We start from the raw sequence: 19698 nt of genomic DNA on the forward strand, positions 1-19698 counted from the left end.
CTAACCTTCCAGAGTCAGATTTAGACCTTGGGGGGGCCCAGGGCACTTCAGGTTAGAGGGGCCCCTTATACACAGAGTTGGTTTACATTCTCAATGACAGTCACATATTTTTAAAATGCATGACACAACATCATTCTGAGATCACACATGCAGTCATAGTGCTCTATGTGTGGTTTGCTCGAGCCGCCGAAATTCATTTTTGAAAAGAGATACATTATTACAGTCCAAGGTTTTACCTTTAATGGCCAGCAAAATATCACTTCCCAAGATACATTTAATAAAAGAAAATATGTTTTAAACTATAGATTTTATATAATTTTATTCTTTTTTTATTTATTATTTTATATATAATTTTTTTATATTGTTTTATATAATTTTTATTTAAAGGTGGGCCTTTCTGCTACTTCTATTGCCTCTTATCCCCTTATAAATCCAGCCCTGCCTAGAAGGTGTCTGCTAGTTTCTTACCCTGCACACCTGTTGGTGACCTTCTGTCTACGTATGCCTGCTCAGCAGGGACTTCTGCGTGAATTTTCCAGCCCTAAAGTTCCCAATGTTCTACAGCAGCACACAAGCTTCTCCATTGCCTTTGTGACCATTGGTTAGGCTGGAAAGGTTAGAAAAGCAAGAGAGGCTAACCTTACCACTTGTGGCATCAGGTAGGTGATAAATTGACAAAAAGGTACATTTCTCATATGCTGCATACATCACAATTAGATAATTAAATCTAATGAAGTTTGAATCTGTAACGGAACCGCAACCCACACTGTATTTGTGGACTTCTGTCAGTATACTGCTTCCTCCCAGTCATGAACATAGATATCAGATTTTCCCAGCGCTTCATACAAAGCAAGCCAACAACTTAGCTTGTATAAGTTTTGGAACCTTCCAGAATAGGAACTGTTTATTCAAAAACAGGCACAACGAGATATACACTGTGGGACAACCCCCCCCCCCCACTCCCCCTTAGCAGCCAATCCACATACACATATACATCCCATAATAGGTTGATCCCAAGGCAGACAGAAACAATAGAACAATGGGATACAGGCACTTACCAATAAAAACCCCACCCACCCCACCTCACTATCTATCAAGGGTCTATGAGAGACTCCAACAATATTCAAGCAATCTGAAAAGTCAAATTGTTTATCTTTATATATTTCTTGATGGATATTGTTCAGAAATATTATTGTCCCAAATGAAACAAACCACACATATAGAACCCAGGATAACCGGGGTAACACGAAATACGGTGTGGTTGTACGAGTCTAATTAGTGCAGACCCGACTGGGGTTCTTGGTCACCCTGTGCCCCTAATAGACACAGGGGGACTTACACATAAGAGGGGCCGGGGAAGCTGGACAAGGAGTTTCCCGACCTCTCTAAAGTAATCTGGGTTCCACGAGCCCCCCACCCAAAGTGGCTCCTGTCACAGAATCTAATCAGGTAAAACAGGACAGTTTGGTGCACTGTAATGTTAATAGTGTTTCTGGTGTTATGGGAGTGTGTTATGGTATTGGAATATGGGAGTATGGTGTTAAAGTTTTGTTGTTGTTTCTTGTCGTAATGTCAATACGCCATCCCTTGAATCCTAAGGACCGTGCTAATGGAAACTGTCCATTTCACCAGGCAACAACATTGATTTTTGATTACTCAGGCAGATAGTTATGGATGAGGGGTTGTTGGGGAGAGGTCCTCTGGCTAAGCTCCAGCTTTAAAATTTAAAAATGAGTGGACCAGGATGTGTGAAAATAGAATAAAAACAGCTCTCTCTACAATACATACCTTTTTGTCAGTGCTCTCCCTGAAATTCAGTGACAGTCCTCTTCCAGGCTGAATGTTGACCAGGCTGCATGATGACCATTTGTTTGCCCTTCCAGCATCAACTTTTTAATAGAATAATGAATACATACCCTAAAGTAGATTTCAAGGCTTAGCACGTTGACAGTTAAAATACACCCTCCTGAAAGCACTGTTAGCCTATGCAAATATGCTTAAAAAGGCATTTAAATACATTTTTTACTGTCCTTTTTTTTCTGTTTTCTCTACAGCTGATGGGAGAGGACTAGTGGCAACTTCACATCAGGGCATGGAGTGTGGCGGGGAAGTGAGGAAGATCTGACTAGACTAGACTAGACTAGACTAGACTAGACTAGACTAGACTAGACTAGACTAGACTAGACTAGACTAGACTAGACTAGACTAGACTAGACTAGACTAGACTAGACTAGACTAGACTAGACTAGACTAGACTAGACTAGACTAGACTAGACTAGACTAGACTAGACTAGACTAGACTAGACTAGACTAGACTAGACTAGACTAGACTAGACTAGACTAGACTAGACTAGACTAGACTAGACTAGACTAGACTAGACTAGACTAGACTAGACTAGACTAGACTAGACTAGACTAGACTAGACTAGACTAGACTAGACTAGACTAGACTAGACTAGACTAGACTAGACTAGACTAGACTAGACTAGACTACACTACACTACACTACACTACACTACACTACACTACACTACACTACACTACACTACACTACACTACACTACACTACACTACACTACACTACACTACACTACACTACACTACACTACACTACACTACACTACACTACACTACACTACACTACACTACACTACACTACACTACACTACACTACACTACACTACACTACACTACACTACACTACACTACACTACACTACACTACACTACACTACACTACACTACACTACACTACACTACACTAGACTACACTACACTAGACTACACTACACTAGACTACACTACACTAGACTACACTACACTAGACTACACTACACTACACTACACTACACTACACTACACTACACTACACTACACTACACTAGACTAGACTACACTACACTACACTAGACTAGACTAGACTACACTACACTAGACTAGACTAGACTACACTACACTACACTACACCCCTCATATTTTTTGTAAATATTTTATTATATCTTTTCATGATATGAAGAAATTACACTTTGCTACAAAGTAACGTAGTGAGTGTACAGCTTGTATATAACAGTGTAAATTTGCTGTCCCCTCAAAAAAAACTCAACACACAGCTATTAATGTCTTTCATTCTGCCTTAGCGCTTTCTGCTTCCTGCTCTGCTTTCCTGTGTCTCACGCACTGCATGAAGCCTGCCCAAATGAGTTAGGAAGGGGGAGAGCTGGGAGGAGCTGTGTAATGTAAAGGGGTCCATAGGTAGGTGGGGGGGCTGTGTAATGTAAAGGGGTCCATGGGGGCATGTGTAACGTAAAGGGGTCCATGGGGGGGGGGCTGTGTAAAGTAAAGGGGGCCATGAGGGTGCTGTGTAAAGTAAAGGTGTCCATGGGGGGCTGTGTAATGTAAAGGGGTCCATGGGGGGGCTTTGTAATGAAAATGGGGTCCATGGAGGGGCTGTGTAATGTAAAGGGGGCCATGGGGGGTTGTGTAATGTAAAGGGGTCCATGGGGGGTTGTGTAATGTAAAGGGGTCCATGGGGGGCTTTGTGATGTGAAGGGGTCCATGGGTGGGCTGTGTAATGTAAAGGGGTCCATGGGAGAGGCTGTGTAATGTAAAGGGGTCCATGGGAGAGGCTGTGTAATGTAATGGGGTCCAGAGGAGTGGGGTGGGGAGCTATGTAATGTAATGGAGTCCATGGGGGGGGGGGGCTGTGTAATGTAAAGAGGTGCATGGGGGGGGGGGTTTATATAATAAAAAAATGAGCTTCGCAGCACAATGAGGCAGCAGCATTTGAACTGGCTTTCACGGATGTGAATAGAAAATGACACCCTGAAGACCATTGACTTCAAGTCAATTATAAAAGAATTCTCTATAAAGAAGTATGGCAAATTAAATAAATAATTCATAGTGCTTTCGTACTGTGCCATTTCACTCTGTAATTTCTTGTTTTTCTATTTCTTGTTTTTCAAGCTCGTGTTATATTGTCCAAACGTTGTGTTAATGTTAAAACACTGATTTTGTTGGAGGTACCAATAAATATTGCCTTATCGATAATTAGCATTTTTATTCTCATGGGTGATTGCATAGACAGGGCCCCACTGCACTGCATTGCCTGTGGGCCGATAATGCTCTAATGGGGGTAGTATGGAGGGGAGGTCCTGTGTAATGATAGAAGAAGGGGGTCCTGTGAATTTAGGGGGCTAATATAAGGGAAAAGGGTCCTGTGTAATGATGGTGGTAGCATGGGGAGGGGTCCCGTGTAATGGTGGAGGAGGGGGTCCCGTGTAATGGTGGAGGAGGGGGTCCTGTGTAATTATGGGGTAGTGGGGGGGGGGGGAGGGGTCCTGTGTAATAATGGGGGTAGTGGGGATGGACGGGGTCCTGTGTAATGATGACAATAGTATAGATAGGGGGGCCTTTGTTATGATGGGAGTAGTATGGGGGCAAGGTCCCATGAAATGATATTGGATGGGGGTCCTGTGTAATAATGGGGGTAGTATGGGGAAGGGGGTCCTGTGTGATGATGGGAGTAGTATGAGGGAGGAGGTCCTGTGTAATGATGGGGGTAGTCTAGAGGAGAGGTCCCGTGTAATGACAGAGGATGGGGGTCTTGTGTAATGATGGGGGTAGTATGGGGGAGGGGGTCCAGTGTAATGATGGGTGTAGTATGAGGGAGAGGTCCTGTGTAATGATGGAGGAGGGGGTCCTGTATAATGATGGGGCTAGTTTGGAGTAGAGGTTCTATGTAATGATGGAGGAGGGGGTTCTGTGTAATCATAAGGGTAGTATGGGGGAGGGGTCCTGTGCAATGATGGGGGTAGTGTGGGGAGAGGGTCCTGTGTAATGATGAGGATGGTATAGGGGAGGGAGTCCTGTGTAATGATGGGGGTAGTTTGGGGAGGAGGTCCTGTGTAATAATGCGGGTAGTATGGAGGAGATAGAGGATGTAATAGTCCTGTGTAATGATCGAGGATGGGGGTCCTGTGTCATTAAGGATGTAGTATGGGGGAGAGGTCCCATGTAATGATGGAGGGTGGGGGTCCTGTGTAAAGATGAGGGTAGTATAAGGGAGGGGTCCTGTGTAATGATGGGAGTAGTATGGAGAAGAGGTCCTGTGTAATAATGGAGAAAGAGGGTCCTATGTAATGATGGGGGTAGTATGGGGTAGTTGGTCCTGTGTAATAATGGGGGTAGTATAGGGGAGGAAGTCCTGTGTAATGATGGGCATAGTATGGGGTAGGGGTCCTGTGCAACAATGGAGGAAAGTGGTCCTGTGTAATGATGAAGGTAGTATGGGGGAGGGGTCCTGTGTAATGATGGGGGCAGTATGGGGTGAAGTTTCCTGTGTAATGATGGGGGTAGTATTGGGGAGAGGGTCCTGTGTAATGATGGGGGATGTATGGGGGAGGGGTTCCTGTGTAATGATAGGGGGCAGTATGGGGTGAGGTTTCCTGTGTAATGATGGGGGTAGTATTGGGGAGAGGGTCCTGTGTAATGATGGGGGCAGTATGGGGTGAGGTTTCCTGTGTAATGATAGGGGGCAGTATGGGGTGAGGTTTCCTGTGTAATGATAGGTGTAGTGTAGGGTATGGGTTCTGGGCAATGATGGAGGAGGAGGGTCCTGTGTAATGTGGGGGGAGTGGATTATGTGTAATAATGGAGATAGTATGGGGAAGGGAGTCCTGTGTAATGATGGGAGTAGTATGGGGGAGGAGATCATGTTTGATGATGGGGTTAGTATGGGGTAGTGGTTCTCTCTAATGATTGAGGAGGGGGTCCAGTGTAATGTGGAGGGGATCCTGTGTAATAATGGGGAAAGTGAAATAATGGGGTAGTATGGGGGAGGGAGTCCTCTGTAAGGATAGGGGTAGTATGGGGAAGGAGGTCCTGTGTAATGATGGGCGTAGTATGGAGGAGATTTCCTGTGTAATGTTGGAAGAGGGGGGTCCTGTGTATTGATGGAAGTAGTATGTTGTAGAGTTGGTTCTGTGTAATGATAGGGGTAGTATGGGGGAGAGGGTCCGGTGTAATGATGGGGGTAGTATGGGGAGGGGTCCTGTGTAATGATGGAGGAAGAGTCCTTTGTAATCATGGGGGTAGTGGGGGGGAGGGGGTCCTGTGCAATGATGAGAATAGTATAAGGGAGGAGGCCCTGTGTAATGATGGGGTAGTATGGGGGAGGAGATCATGTGTAATGATGGGGTTTGTATGGGGAGGGGTCCTGTGTAATGATGGAGGAGGAGTCCTTTGTAATGATGGGGGTAGAGGGGGGAGGGGATCTTGTGCAATGATAAGGATAGTATGGGGGAGGAGGTCCTGTGTAATGATGGGGGTAGTATGGATGAGAGGTCCCGTGTAATCATAGAGTATGGGGGTCCTGTGTAATGATGGGGGTAGTATGGGGGAGGGGGCCCTGTGTAATGATGGGTGTAGTATAGGGGAGAGGTGCCGTCTAATGATAGAGAAGGGGGGTCCTGTGTAATGATGAGAGTAGTATAGGGGAGGGGTCCTGTGTAAAGATGGGTGTAGTGTGGAGGAGAGGTCCTGTGTAATAATGGAGGTGGAGGGTCCTGTGTAATGATGGGGGTAGTATGGGGGAGTTGGTCCTCTGTAAGGATGGGGGTAGTATATGGGAGGGGTCCTGTGTAATGATGGGGTAATTGGGGGGGGTTCCTGTGTAATGATGAGGATAGTATAGGGGAGAGGATCTTGTGTAATGATGAGGGTGGTATGGAGGAGAGGTCCTGTGTTATGATGAAGGAGGGGGACCTGTGTAATGATGGGATAGTTTGGGGGATGGGGGAGAGTGTCCTGTGTAATGATGGGGGTAGGATAGCGGGGAGGTACTGTGTAATGATCAGGGTAGTGGATGTGGGGGGTCCTGTGTCATGATGAGGATAGTATGGAGGAGAGGTCCTGTGTAATGATAGAGGAGGGGGGGGGTCCTGTGTAATGATGGGGGTAGTAAGAGGGAGAGAGCCCTGTGTAATGATGGGGGTAGTATTGGGGGGGAGGTCCTGTGTAATGATAGAGGAGGGGGTCATGGGTAATGATGGGGGTAGTATGAGGGAGAGGGTCCTGTATAATGATGGAGGAGGGGGTCCTTTGTAAAGATGGTAGTAGTGGGGGGGAGGGTTGTCCTGTGTAATGATGAGGATATTATGGGTGAGGGAGTCCTGTGTAATGGTAGAGGGTAGTATGGGGGGAAGGAGTCCTGTGTAATGATGGGGGTAGTATGGTGAGGGGTCCTGTGTAATTATGTAGTTTCTATTATTATGGTTATTCATGTTGCTCTCTGCTTACCAGAGAGCAGGATCCATTAGTGAGGTCTGCTCATGGTGCTCAGGTGCAGCTCAGCTTGTATAACATTTTTCACACTGGTCCAATAGTTAGGCATATTGGACAGTGGGAAGAGGCATTTGTTACAGCCCTGGTGAATGACAGAGGAAAGTGCCTAGTGCATGCTGAGATACTGTATAAATGCCAAGGGCACATGTGCTCAGGGTCTTTCAGCTGGAGAGCGGGGTCCCGGAGGGATGGGGGGGGGGGACTGGTGGGGTGGCTACCCCTCCTCTGTAGAAGCTGCCATGTGGCCTCAGGTGGTTGACCTGAGGGCCTGAGAGTTAGAGAGATGCAGAACCCAGAGGTCCTGCAGAACTGACTAGAAGAATGGGTGTTAGTAAATGGGATGCTAGAGAGTGTCCTGAAGATAATGTAGTTACATCAAGTCTGCTACTAGAGAGAGCGAGAGGACTTAATTCTTGGCAGTGGCAGTATGGTTAAAGCAGTGTGTCTGCTTCAAAAAATAACCTAGTGAGGCAAAGTGAGAGTTGTCCTTATCTAATGTGAATAGTTCAAGTTGGAGTATCCCACTATTCCCTTCTCCCATCCAAGTTCCCCATCAATTTTTAAACCAAATCCCCTGGACTGTTTATTGAATAACGAGCACCTGGGAGTAAGGATGGATGTGTGCAAAATCCCCCAGTGACTGTCTGCAGGTAATCAGAGGGAGAGCCAAGAAGTCAACACACAGCAAGCCCTATGGGGATCAGTGCTTTCAAGTTGAGTAAATATATGGAAATCTGATAAATGTGTTCTCTAAATACGCATATATATATATATATATATATATATATATATATATATATATATATATATATATATATATAGTTACTTTTGCTTTTTTCACTGTCATTTAATTTTAAGAGCTAATGTACATATTTCTGTTAGGAGAAAAAAGTCTGAACCTGTGATGACAATCCCCACCTGATGAAAACCAACCACCTACCTTCCTGTTTTGATCAACGCATAGACATTTGCGGTCAGAACCAGTTTGAACCAATAACTGTCATGGTGAACTGCTGCTAGTTCCCTTTTTGTGTCAGGCACATGATGTTAACGCCCATTTAACTATTAACTTACCATAAGAAGATATTGACACTAATTGGATTGATTATACGATCACACCTAGATTACATCCTAAAACACGCCTATGTCTTATGCATATTCATTACTATAAATTAGTTAGCCTTATGCTGTTAGCTAGACGATATTCTTCTGCTTTTGCCCAGTTCACACAAACTAAGCTTTTGTAAGACTGTATCCTCCCACTGCAGTGAATAAATGCACCTTTTCTTTCATCAATTTGGACTATCTCATCTTAAAGGTTTTGTTTGAAGACTCCCTAACCAGAAGTAACAAAGGTATTCTCAAGAAAGCAGTGACCCGGGACGCGGGGATCGGCGTGTCAGGGGTTGTGTCGGTACATGTGCTGTAGAAGATAATATCTGCCGTGCAGTCGGTAACAGCAGGACAATTTCCAGCAGTAGTGAGGGAGTTCAATTGGCATGTAAACGAAAAAGTGCAACTGGAGCTTCCATGTACACGGGACGTTGTAAACGGCCGTTTAGGAGCAGTTGGGCGTTTTTTCAGAAGCCCCCTGAACCCACCTCAATGTTATCTTATCTGTCCATGTACACAAGGTCGTTTACAGTCATTTGCAGGCAGTTGAGTTCAGGGACGTTTTTTGGAAAGCAATTATTTGCGTTCGAACGTGTGTTTCCCGGCGTTTCAAACGCAAAAACGCGACCGAACGCGTTGACCCGCGTTTACCGCTCGCGTTTTTCTATTTTAAAGGGGAATTATTTTTTTTACCTCTAGGAACGGTTCTAAAACCAAACGCCTGCAAACGCCCGCTAAACGCGGGTGCAAACGCGACCTAACGGACGTTTTAAACGTCCTAAAAATTCCAGCATTCAAAGGGACTTTTAACAACGTCCCGTGTACATGGAGCCTAAGTCAAGACAGAAGAGGTAGATGTATGTGTATCTGTGGCAGGAAACAAAATCTGCATATCTGCATTGCAGTATCATTTGTGCAGGCTGAGCAGTGTTATGGCAGCAGCAAAGGGGTTACTGCACCGCATGGGAGAGAAGGTGCCAAAGAGATCTGCTTAGCAGGAGGAGCCACCGCTTGAGAGTCAGCTAGTCTGGGAACGTAGGCGGAGTCGCCGTCCGCAGGACACCAATCTGGACAGAGGAAGGGAGCTGAAGCGTCACTTCCACCAACTGGTGTAGCTGAGGATCAAACACGTGTGTGGAGGAGCAAGATGGCGGATGCCGGAGTGAGCCAGAGCACAGGGGCTATTCAACATGTTGGCGGAAAGCCTGCAGAGCAGACTGAATCGCAGAATCCGACCCTGTTGGACACAGGGGTCCTATTGATGCTAAAGGGAAGTCTAGCACTGTGCATCTGAATGTGTCCGTGGGGCTGCGAGCATGGAGCCAGTGTGGGCACTGCGTTGACATGTTGCTGAAGTTGGAGCAGAGTGATTGCCAGTCCAGAAGACTGTATGTGAACTGGGAGGTAGAAACCACCTCTGAACTGCTGACACCAGTAGTGGTTATTCTCTTTGGGAGAGGATAGGGAGTGCCAAGAACACAGCTGGGGCCGGGACCAGTGGTACAGACCTGCACAACCATCTGCCAAACCAGAGAAACCCACATTTCAGGGGTGTAATGCACACAAGTCGTGAGGGCCGAGCAGCGGTCACAGGGTGCATTGGTTGCGATTGCAGCAACACACAGTCCAGCTCTTAAAGAGGCAGAGGGGCATCAATGGATCCAAAACTGAAGTCCTCCAGTTCATCCAGTGAGGCGGGATGCAGGGGTCATTGACATGAGGTCACCCAGCTTTGAGTATCCATAAGGATCCCTGGAAGAGGGAATCGATAATTGGGGACAAGAAGTGGAGGCTGAGTTGGACTGGGGAACAGAAGGAAGAAAGGACTGCAAGTTTCAGTTCACTTAGTGAAGCAGCGGTCATTCGGATGAGGTGTGCAAGGAATCTTGGGTTCTGTGAGGCCTATGCCACGAAGGTCCCAGACCTATCCCCACCCCACACTTATGCTCGGGCTCAAGCTCAGAATGATGCCTACTCTCAATTGATCTCAAAAGTTGAGACCCCTTATGCCCCACCTGGGAGAGGAGACAGGCAGAAACTTCCCAGGTTTTCTCTTTTTTAATGACTTGCCCAAAGGAAGGTGGCCATGGAATATGGATACAATTATCCATATGCTCCATGGGAGGCAATGGGGGAAATTGAGAGCAAGGGGGAGGCTTGGTGTGAAGAAGCTGTTTGGCACTTCCTATACGTCCCTAAGTCGCATCAGAACCAGGCCTCAGTTTTGATACACCTTCCTGTCCATCAAAGAGAACTGGAATCTCGTGGTATTGCTCCCGCATCTTTGGACTTATGGACTCGATGGGACCAACAAACTTTTTCACTGCAGGCACTCTATATTTCGATTGATCTTGCTTCCAATGAGCCTTGACTATCAATCCCTGGAGCATATCCCTGGATTTTCTCCATTCACTTTTACCATGGTCCTCTCTTTCCTGTTGTCCTTTTGCTAGATGCTATCCATGCCTCAGCCCCGGATCAGGCAATTCCTGGATCCGCTCCGGTCCCCCTATCCCTGACTGGACTGTTTGAAGATTTATGACACTGTTCAAGACATATTTTTAAGCTCCTGATGAATGGACGGAGGTCCACGAAACGCGTAGAGCCTACAATTACTCCAATGTTTTATCCTAACATATCATATTTGAAGATTAAGAGCACAGAGAGCATTTATGTGTTGATGTATCCATTGTATTCTTGAGTGATCCAATTTTTGGGTCCAAGGAATATTGTATTAATGTTGTATTTATTATGCATTATTATATTTGCTCTGTGCTGTATCTCTGTATATGTTTATGCAACAGTGATTTTTTATTTTATTATATGTATTCAACCAATAAAATATCCTATGTCCAATTTGCCTCAATTAAAGTCCCACATTCCTCTTCTTTTCATACATTTATACTTAGGGATGGAGGTAATTGGACATTTATGAGTTGGCAAACCATACACAAAACCCCTCTTTTCTGGAATCTCGGGCCATCTTTATACATTGATAGAGTGGAGGTCAACCGCCCAGACAGGAAAGGCCAAGCTTGGGCCATCAGTAACCTGAGTCCTGAAGGCAAGATGGTCCCTATACCTAATTTTAGCCACTACTACTGAGGTATGCAGAGTTCTTGATTCAGTCAAAAGAGTCTGAGTTACAAAGGGGCTAGTGAGCCCAAAGAGTTCTATTGTTGAAATGTTGCTGTTGGGGCTGTAAGCCCTCTTCCCAAATCCCCTTTCCATTCTATCCTTGCAAAAGAAGATGAGGATCATCGAAACTGCTATAGTTTCATCACCTGGGAGAAAAGAACTTCTACCACAAAGGACTTCTCCTGTTAAAGCCATGGTCTGCTACCTGGAGGGGGTAAACCCCTAGTTCACAGAGTCACTTTGTCAAAGGACACTTTGTGAAGATCTTTTGGGCTATGGGCCATTACGTCGCTAAAGCAATCTTGAGAAAGGACACTTTGCAAAGATACCTCATTTAAAGGACACTTTGTAAAGATTCCTTTGGGCCAGTGAGACAGAGAAATGTTGAAGGAAAACTTGTGTGAATTGCTACCTTGTGAGAAAAAGGTAGTGGCTCATTGTTTCTTCAGAGAGAGGTGTGCCAGAGTGAAAGGATCCCTTGAAAAGTTCTTGTAAACACTCACAAGTAGGCAAGCTTTGCTAAGGCTCCAACAATAACAGCATGCCGCCAGGAGAAGATGTGTTGCCTCGGTGTTGCAGAGAGAAGGACACTGTGAACACCAGTCGGATGGACTCCACACTTCTTCATTCTAACTTGTGGTCTGACTAGGATAGAAAAGAGTCAATGCCCTGGTAATTGAGAGGGACTTTGCCTATTGCTAGTCACATGGTTCCCAAATGGAACAGGTACCAAAAATGCTTAGTTAGTTGAATTGGCAGGTTGTTTTGTTTGTCTATTACAGGAACACAACAGGACGACGAGTCAATCGTGCCCTTAGGGGACTGGATGTTTCAGCAGTCTCAACATAAATACTAGTGTTAGAGGTTCTTCAGGTGAGACGGTCGCCTCTGCGGAGAGGGCAGTCTCACTGTGAGTATATAGAATACAAAGTTACTACATGCGCACCCTCTCCTTTGTAGGCTTTCAGAGGATCTTCATGCCTTTGAGAGACTGCCTATTGCCTATTTTGTGTATATGTGTACAAATGTTATTTGTAGTATAATTAGTCACGATATTTGACCTTTCCCTGTCAGACAGATTTTTGTTTGGGGGGGGGGGGGGGTGCATTAATAATATATATAATGTACCTGGTGGAAACCTTTGTGTAAATTTGTAAATTCATGTACAGTAGATGTCTATATTTTTTTCAAGTAAATTATTGTATTACTGGCCACATATGGGGTATGCCCCATGGCCCTGTACATGTGTTATTTCCCTTTTCCCTCTTTTCCAGGTTTGTGGGATACTCCTTGTAAATTTTTGTACAGGTATTTTTGTAGGGGCGGATGGCCAGAGCCAGTGAGGACATGGCTCAGTTTAGCAGGGGTGGATGTAGCACCCTCCTAGGTAGGTGCTGGAGAGAGTATCATTTTTGGGTCTGTCTGCTTACCAGAAAGATTGCCAGATACATTTATGTTGCTCTCTGCCTACCAGAAAGAAGGATCCATTAGTGAGGTCTGCTCATGGTGCTCTTGTGCAGATCAGCTTGTCTGAAATGTTTCACACTGGTCCAATAGGGAGGCATGCTGGGATACTGTATAAATGCCAAGGTCACATGTGCTGGGGGTCTTTTAGCTGGAGACAGAGGTCCCGGAGGAAGGGGGGGGGGGGGCGGCTGCCCCTCCTCTGTAGAAGCTGCCAATGCTGAGAGTTAGAGCGAAGCTGAACTGCTAGAAAAGTCAGTGGACAGGTGTCAGTCAAGGGGATGCTAGAGAGTGTCCTGAAGATAAATTAGTTGCATCAAGTCTGCTGCTAGAGAGAGCAAGAGTACTTAATTCCTCCATACAAGTGGCAGTATGGTCAAAGCAGTGTGTCTGCTTCCACAAATAACCTGGTGGGGCCAAGTGAGAGTTGTCGTTATACTGTTTACTATGAATAGTTCAAGTTGGAGTATCCCACTATTCCCTTCTCCCATCTAAGTTCCACAATAAATATAAAACCAAACCCCCTGGACTGTTTATTGAGTAACGAACAACTGTGAGTAAGGATGAATGTGTGACGTGACGTAGTGACTGTCTGCAGGTAATCAGAGGGAGACCCAAGAAGTCATCACACAGCAAGCCCTACGGGAACAGTGATACATGAATATAGTCTTTAATAGCCACAAAATATATGAATCCACATTGTGTGCACCAAATGCCTTTACAAACCCAGGATATTACCTTGTTAAAGTAGCAGTGACATCATTGCTGTGCTGTGCAATAGCCTGTGCAGAGAGCAGGGCTGTGGGAGGTGCCCAGTAGGCTCCACCCTCCACAGGCTGCCTGCAGAAAATTACAAGAAGGGCCGGAGACAAGACCAGTCACACTGCACAAGGAGAGAGAGCAACAGTGACTGGTCTTTCGTCTGAACCTTATGGTGCCACTGCAAGCAAAGATCCTGCTGGTACTAAGGAGTAGGGGTGCTGGTACGGGATAGCTCCCATCCAGTAGCGTAGGTAATTAACCTCTTCCCTACCGGCGCATTGTGAAATGATGCCAGCAGGAGTGCTCTTTCCCTCCGGGCGGACGTCATATGACGTCCGCCTGTTCTCGCCAGTCTCCCATACCGTCGGGGGCACGCAGCGTGGCGATCGAGGATGCGGCGTGTCCCTCGGAACACAGCCCATCCCCAATCAGTGTTATGAGCCAATAAAAAAATCTCTTTACCATGTGACCGTCTGTGTCCAATCACAGCTGGCCACATGCACTGTTCCTGTGCGCCCCCCCCCCCAGGGGTGCGCAGAGCGGCGATCGGGGATGGAGAGTGCCACTCTGACACAGTCCATCCCCGATCTGGGTAAAGAGCCAATGAAATTGTCTCTTTACCATGTGACCAGCTGTGTCCACTTACAGCCGGTCACAGAATGTCAACAAACTCTGTAACTAGCTGTGTCAGGGAACTACCAACAGTTTGGCCAATAAGCGCATTTGCGGCCAATTCCACGCTAACACAGTCAAGAATGTGCGTACGCCGTGTGTAATGGTGCTTGGTGCCAACCGGCCTATTTAAAGCCAGCAGCTACAGTCACTAGCTGCTGGATGATAGTCAGCCTCCCGTGTTCCCCTGTGCCTTGTTTTGCTTATTGATCTTGACTTCCTGTTGCCGACCCGGATTGCTTGACCTTGATTCCTCTTGAACTTCTGGCTCCTGACCTTTTGGCGTGTTCCTGGACTCCCTCCTGTCTTCTCCAGCGTTTGACCCGGCTTGGCTCCTGACTTCGCTTTACCAGTATCCTGTGGATTACTCTGTTCCTGCAGCACGCCTGCCTGGCCTGCCAAGTGCTCCAGATCTGCCTTGGACTTCACTACTCTTGGCTCCAGCTTCCATCTGGCCATCCCAGCCGGCAACCCGTGCTACTTCGGGCACAGCACTCCCTGTCCCACTTCCAGGGGTGCTCTGCACCTAGCCACAAGGGGAGCCCTCTCTACACTCCGGCTTCGGATCAGGTACGTGACAAGCTGTTAATGGGCTCTCCTTCTCACACACCAATCCTGTGTGAGGAGGAGATTGTGGTAACAGCTAGTTACCGATCATACAGTGCACAGTAGACACACTGATAGCCCCCTCTCAATAAAGAGGACCTGTCACTAGCCCATCAAAGTACCTTTCACCAGCCCATCAAAGTACCTGTCACCAGCCCATCAGAGTACCTAAGTACCTGTCACCAGCCCATCAGAGTACCTAAGTACCTGTCACCAGCCCATCAGAGTACCTAAGTACCTTTTACCAGCCCATCAGGTACTCTGATGACAGGTACTCGGGTATTGTATAATAGAAACTAAAACAAAAATGTTTTTTTTTTACATTTTCGCTCTTTTTTCACTTATATCGCAAAAAATAAAAAGCCCAGTAGTGATTAAATACTACCAAAAGAAAGCTCTATTTGTGTGAAAAAAAAATCATAAAAAATGTGATCGGGTACAGCGTTGCATGGCTGAGTAATTATCATTCAAAGTGTAAGAGCCCTGAAAGCTGAAAAATGGTCTGGGCAGGAAGGGGGTGAAAATGCACTGTATGGAAGTGGTTAAGGCAAGAAATCCGCCAGTCACCCAACCTGATCCTGGTTGTTACATATACACTATATTACCAAAAGTATTGGAACACCTGCCTTTACACACACATGAACTTTAATGCCATCCCAGTCTTAGTCCGTAGGGTTCAATATTGAGTTGTCCCACCCTTTGCAGCTATAACAGCTTCAACTCTTCTGGGAAGGCTGTCCACAAGGTTTAGGAGTGTGTCTATGGGAATGTTTGACCATTCTTCCAGAATCAGATGTAGCTGGGTCGCACGGCTGGTATTGTTCAACCTGATGTTGTTATTAAAGTTCTGCAAAGACAGTGACTTTGGAATTATGGGAGATGTAGTACCGGAGGAGCCAGGATCATAGACTGCTGAGAGAGAGAGAGAGAGAGAGACCCTTCTCTCAGGGAGCAATAGAACGCGCGGAGCCTGCTGGGAGTGTCTATATAAAGGGGGGAGGGACTCAACTTCGCTCTCTTGCCTCGAGGATAGCGCACTGACAAGAAGGGGAAGAGCGGATCGAAGGAGGTTAGGCCGAGGCCTAGTGGCGGACACCGGAGTTGAAGCTGGCGGTGTGTGTGAGCGGAGAAGTCTCGTTAGCGGGACCGGACGGAAGGTTTCTGACATCCAGTATCTACATCTTCTATAAACACAGACCTAGGCTGAGTCAGGGCGGGACAATCAACCTGTTTGCTATAACAAGGCCATACTGACTTGGAGCTAAACCACTGGACACTGCAGATACACATATAGTGCGAGGTGGGTGAACCAGGCCTTAAGCCCTCTATCCAGTCCTAGGCTGTTAAACTGACGCACCAGGATTTACTACGTTTACCCTTCTGTGGATTACAACTGTTGATTACCTTGGGGAATATAGTTCATCATCCTTACCTTTATTGGATTACAAATACTTTCCTTGGATTGTTGGGAATTCCTTGCAGGTGAAGACAAGGGAGGCCTCACTCTCCAGGAGACTCTTGCAATTTATCATAAAGGGGGCCCCCGTTAGTACACAGAGTGCACTCTGCTAGGTATTCTAGTATTGCTATACATATTACTTATTTTACATTGAGTTATTAAGTATAGTCATTCTTATCTGTGGTCACTCTCTAATTACACCAGATTATTCAACGTGTTTTACTGTTGCTGGACGCAATCCTCTGGCATACATATACTTTTATTTGTATATGAAGGTGCGGCTTGTTTTCCGGATCCTGAGTGCTGAACTAAACCTTAATCCTTGGTTGGGAACTCAGGATCTACTTTGTTAGCAACACTTGTGTTATCTCTGATTCTGTTTGCATATTTTTGATACATTTTAAAAGTCAAAAGCAGTAAACTGATTATTCACTGCCATACTTGTGGTCTCAATCATTCCAAATGACAGAACAAATAGTGTCAGATGGGTTGGAGCAGGCTCAGGGTGCAAGAAATGAGGAGGATACCCATGCAAGAAGCCACTCCCTCGGGGGCAGGGCTACACACATTTGTGAGGTAAGGCAATGATGTTGGATGAGAAGGCCTGGCTCGCAGTCTGCATTATTTAATCTAATATTATCTGCAGTCTAATTCATCCCAAAGGTGTTCTATCAGGTTAAGGTCAGGACTCTGTGCAGGCCAGTCAAGTTCCTCCACCCCAAACTCGTTTCCAGGTAAGTTTTTCCATGCAAGTTTGTCATAATGTGCTAGCATGCGATGCATACTAGCACATTATGACCCAAACTGCCCGGGGCCCAATTGTTTTTTTTTTCTTTGGATGTGGTGATAATACCGATTTAAGGCTGCCAGCAGATTGGCCTCTACAAACTTGGCAGCGCCGAAAAATGTCTAAAAATGGAGAGCAACTGAGCATGTGCAGAGAAGAGTAAGACAGTGTGTTACACAGTATAGACAATTATTTTTAATGTTTTACATAGCTATATCCATAGGCGTGCACAGGGGGTGTGCCAAGTGGCACAACACTCTAATCACTACGTGCAATGCCCAGTCTTCCCCCCTGTTGCCCCCCCCCCACCCTGCAGTGCTGCTGGCTTCCCTCCTCTCTTCTCCCCCATCTGCTGGGGGGGGGGGGTGTTTTTCGGGATGGAGAGTGGGGAAAGGGGCTAATCAATATGTCATTTACCGGCCCCTTCCTTTTCTAAATAAACACAGTGAACACACTTACTGCATTCATTCATAACCGAAGCATAGTAAACTTATTACTATGCTTCAGTTTGTGAATGAACAGGAAGCCGCTCAGCACAGAGCACTTCCCATTCTGTCACTGTCCAGTACAGCTGCAGAGAAAGGCACGTGTGTTTGAGCTTTGAGGTGCATACCCTAATGCAATAGGCTGCACACACCTATGACTATACCTGCAAAAGGGGCCAGCCTGAAGTGATCTAGCAGGACTTCATTTTCTGACTGAAGTTCTACTTTAAGCCCCATTCACACAGGCGGACTGTTCAGATCCGCCTGTCAGTTTTTTTGGCGGATCTGAACGGTCCCCCCATGCTTCTCTATGGGGCATCGGATATCAGCGGAGACATGTCCACTGACATCCGATCCGTCAAATCTGGACGGATGGAAACCCTATTTTCCATCCGTCCAGCGGATCGGATCAGATGGGATTGGATGAGAACGGACCGACGATCCGTTCCCATCCGATTCCCCCATAGAGATGTATGGGGCTCTGACAGCTGTGTCTCCGCACACAGCGCGGAGAACAGTTGTCATCATTCTCCTGCTCAGTGATCCCCCGCTGAGATAAACGGAGTCCATCTGACGGACTCCTAGTGTGAAAGAGCCCTAAGTGTTGGTTCACACTGGTGCGACTGGTTCCTGCAATGCATCAGAATCACAGGCAGTTCACACTGCGCTCTGCGAACCGCTGCGGGTGTCAGTATAAAGTTACTGCTGCCCCCAAATCGCAGTGCAAACTGTGGGATTGGATCACATGGATCTTAACACCCATGCGATCCGATTCCAGTGCGGACAAAAAAAAAAAAAGGGTTTTGCACCATTTTGATGCAAATGCGATGCGATTTCAGCCATACAAACTGTAAGGCTAAATTTGCACTGCACAGATATCGCATGTGATGTGCACAGGAATGGGGTGCGAATCACATGCAATGTCTGCGATCGCATCAGTGGGAACCCAGCAGAAGTTTAGGATATTCAGATGATGTTACATTTTAGGGCCCTTTCTACACGTGGTGGGCTCCGTTGGAGTGTGCCTGCTCAGTGGGGAATCTGTCTACTTATGGAGATCGGACACTCTCCTCTATAGGTGGTCGGATGTAAATGTCACCTGACTGCCATCAGATCTGATCCGCCAGATGGATGGGAACTGCCTGTTTTTAGCTGATAGGATCAGATCAGATGTTGGCGGGCGTCACGTGTCAGTTGACATCCGCCACTCCATAAGGGAGACTGGAGGGTCCGTCCGTGTGAAAGGGCCCTATGTTGTTGTTTTTTTGTGTTTCTTTGGGGCAGGATTGTGCAATTTTGGCCCCACAGACTTTCCCATGTTTTTTTTTTTTAGGTACTCCAATTAAAGTCCATAGGGCCAAAACACCCAAAGCCCCTAGCACTAGGTGTTTGAAAACACATGTAAGGCCCCTTTCACACGATCGGGTCCACCTGTCTGTTTTTTTGGTGGACCTGATCGGGCCATCCATTGACCTCTATGGGGAGGCGGATGTCAGTGCCAACACCCATCTGGCATCCGATCCGACAAAATCCGTTAACCACTTCTGGACCGGAAGGATTTTCCCCCTTAATGACCAGGCCATATTTTGCGATTCGACACTGCATTATTTTAACTGACAATTGCGCGGTCGTGCGATGCTGTACCCAAATAAAATTGATGTCCTTTTTTCCCACAAATAGAGCTTTCTTTTGGTGGTATTTGATCACCTGTGCGATTTTTATTTTTTTGCGCTATAAACAAAAAACGAGCGACAATTTTGAAAAAAAAAACAAAAACAATATTTTTCACATTCTGCTAAATAACATTCCCAAAAAAAAATGTAAAAATCTAATTCTTTCATAATTTTAGGCCAATTTGTATTCTGCTACATA

Source organism: Pelophylax lessonae, assembly GCF_965119305.1.
Source record: "Pelophylax lessonae genome assembly, chromosome: 11".
NCBI classification, from domain to species: Eukaryota; Metazoa; Chordata; class Amphibia; order Anura; family Ranidae; genus Pelophylax; species Pelophylax lessonae.